The sequence below is a fragment of the Sarcophilus harrisii genome, chromosome 2 (assembly GCF_902635505.1).
Source record: "Sarcophilus harrisii chromosome 2, mSarHar1.11, whole genome shotgun sequence".
Taxonomy (NCBI): Eukaryota; Metazoa; Chordata; class Mammalia; order Dasyuromorphia; family Dasyuridae; genus Sarcophilus; species Sarcophilus harrisii.
Genome location: NC_045427.1, coordinates 522,955,269 through 522,958,578, shown reverse-complemented (window position 1 = coordinate 522,958,578; position 3,310 = coordinate 522,955,269). Strand labels below are relative to the sequence as shown.

The 3,310-nt window shown below is 36.9% G+C and overlaps 1 pseudogene; it reads left to right on the top strand.

Annotated features, from left to right (window-relative positions):
- The first annotated feature begins 783 nt into the window (after nt 1-783).
- Nucleotides 784-873, top strand: LOC111719400 (annotated as a pseudogene).
- Nucleotides 874-3,310: the final 2,437 nt, after the last annotated feature.

The following is a 3,310-nucleotide window of genomic DNA, read 5'->3' as shown; positions in this document are numbered from 1 at the left end:
GGCCACACAGCTAGGAAGTGTCTCTAAGACTGGATTTGAACTCAGGTCCTCCTTATTTCAGGGCTGGTGCTCTATCCACTGGGCCACCTAGCTGCCCCGATCTGTACTTCTTGATGCAGGGAGCCCCTGATATAGAAACTCTAACCCATCTGTATCTTGAAGATGTGAAGCAACTCGCTTGTGGCCACACAGCTAGTATATGTCAGAGGAAGGGCTGGAACCCCAGCTTTAGGATGGCAAGGCTGGCCTTCTGTCCACGTTGCCTCTACATGAAGAGAGGGAAGATCCAGGAGAACGGGTGCTGCCTTTGGAGCCCAACAAGCCAAGTTCAGATCCTTACTCTGCCAGCAATACCCAGCGTCTTTGGGGTTTAGTCTCCTGGTATCTAAAATGAGGAGACCGGATTAAGTTACCTCTAAGGTCCTTTCCAGATTTAAATCTATAATCCCATGATCCTAGATCTGAGAAATAAGTACCGAGTAAATCTAACAAAGACATGAAGTTCACGTAAAATCCAATAGATGGCATGAGGAGCCCTTTTTATATGTGGCTGTTCAGCTGCTTCAGACTCGTGGTGACCTCATTTAGGGTTTTCTTGGCTTAGAGACTGGGCTGGTTTGCCATTTCCTTCTCCAGCTCATTTTACAGAAGAGGAAACTGAAACAAATGGGACTGAGAGCCTGCTGCCCCTGGTTACATAGTAAGTGTCTGAAGACAGATTTGAACCCAGGAGGATGTGTTTCAGGCCTGGTGCTCTAACCCCCAGACCGCCTAGCTTTTCCTGTGTTATATAAATGGAGAGAAGGTTAGCACCCCCTTGATAACAATGGAGACTTTATATATCATCTAATGCAATTTCTAGAAATAAATTTTCCGTCTGGCCTTTCAGGATATCAATTTCCCTTTCATAACAAGTAATTGAGACTTTTAAAATCTAAGAATAGTAATGAGTTTACTGTAGAGAATAGAGACTAAGAGACTAGAAGCTGAATTGGAAGTGAAATAAATCCACCCAAATATTTGCATCTCTTCTTCTATTGGTATGAAATTTAATGTACATCCAGGCTAGTTTGTCCTTCCCTCAGTATTGTATACTTCTCTTTCTAAGCTGTAAAACTGGAAAAAAAAAAAAAAACAAAAACTTGTTACAGACCTATTGTCATCCTTGCTCTAATACAAGTGTTCTTTTATCCGTGGTAGTTAGACAATGGAAATAACTTCAATCCTCAAAAGTAACAAAGCTTGGTTTTAGAAAGAATTTGTCAGTTTTCCTCTCAAAATTGTCTCAGCTATTCACAAAAAGCTAAATTAATTGGTTGGTAAGTCTTCTGCCCATTCTGTAGGGGAAAGATTTAATAAATGTAGGAAAATGGTCAAAAGACATTGATAGGGGAAAAAGACAAATAACAAAAGATCATGATAATCCACAAACTGAATAACCAGTTCTTGAATACTGGATAGTTGATCTACTTAATATTCACTAAGCACTTATAGTGGGCTAAGAGATTTTCTTTTTTTTTTTTTTTTCTCAAAATTTCCATCTAATCCTATTATGTTTGTTCTTAAGGTCTTCAACTGCCAAGAATCTATGAGGGTTTTTCAGAAAGCAAATTTATCAAACATTTTTTTTTAATTTAATAGCCTTTTATTTACAGGATATATACATGGGTAACTTTACAGCATTAACAATTGCCAAACCTCTTGTTCCAATTTTTCACCTCTTACCCCCCCCACCCCCTCCCCTAGATGGCAGGATGACCAGTAGATGTTAAATATATTAAAATATAAATTAGATACACAATAAGTATACCTGACGAAAACGTTATTTTGCTGTAGAAAAAGAATCAGACTCTGAAATATTGTACAATTAGCTTGTGAGGGAAATCAAAAATGCAGGTGTGCATAAATATAGGGATTGGGAATTCAATGTAATGGTTTTTAGTCATCTCCCAGAGTTCTTTTTCTGGGCATAGCTAGTTCAGTTCATTACTGCTCCATTAGAAATGATTTGGTTGATCTCGTTGCTGAGGATGGCCTGATCCATCAGAACTGGTCATCATCTAGTATTGTTGTTGAAGTATATAATGATCTCCTGGTCCTGCTCATTTCACTCAGCATCAGTTCGTGTAAGTCTCTCCAGGCCTTTCTGAAATTATCCTGTTAGTCATTTCTTACAGAACAGTAATATTCCATAATTTTCATATACCACAATTTATTCAACCATTCTCCAACTGATGGACATCCATTCAGTTTCCAGTTTTTAGCCACTACAAAAAGGGCTGCCACAAACATTTTAAAGAAAGTGATTCATGTACAAAAATGTTTGTGGCAGCCCTTTTTGTAGTGGCAAGAAACTGGAAACTGAGTGGATGCCCATCAATTGGAGAATGGCTGAATAAATTGTGGTATATAAATGTTATGGAATATTATTGTTCTATAAGAAACAATCAACAGAGTGATTTTAGAGAGGTCTGAGGAGACTTGTATGAAATGATGCTAAATGAAATGAGAAGAACCAGAAGGTCATTGTACATGGCAACCACAAGATTATATGATTATCAATTCTGATGGACATGACTCTTTCCAACTATGAGATGATTGAAACCAGTTCCAATGATCTTGTGATGAAGAGAATCATCTACATCTAGAGAGACGACTGTGGGAACTGAGTGTGGATCACAACATAGACTTTTCAATTTTGTTGTTGTTGTTGTTTGCTTGCATTTTGTTTTCTTTCTCAGTTTTTTTTCCCTTCTTAATCTGATTTTTCTTGTGCAGTAAGATAACTGTATAAATATGTATCCACATATTGGATTTAACATATATTTTAACATATTTAACTTGTATTGGATTACCTGCCATCTAGGGGAGGGGGTGGGGTAAAGGAGGGGAAAATTTGGAACACAAGGTTTTCCAAGGGTCATTGTTGAAAAACTACCCATGCCTATGTTTTGTAAATAAAACACTTTAATAAAAAAAAAGTTAAGAAAGTGATTGTTACAAGCATCACCATCCATCTCAAAATATACTTGTGTGCTAATTTTTAAAAGAGAAATCAACATTTTGAAATTTTTCAAATTGCCTTAAAAAATCAAGGATGTATTTTTATGGCTCATACTAATTACCTATAATTTATCCTAATAGTGACTAAAACTTGAAAACACAAAGCATTAAACATGCAACAATTGATTCACCCTCATAATGCGAAACTTGATTACCTTTGTGTCTGCTCATTACTGAGTGCAATGATGAGTATGAGGATAGAGATCTTACAATGAAGATGTTTTGGTAAGGTCATGAGAAGGCGAAT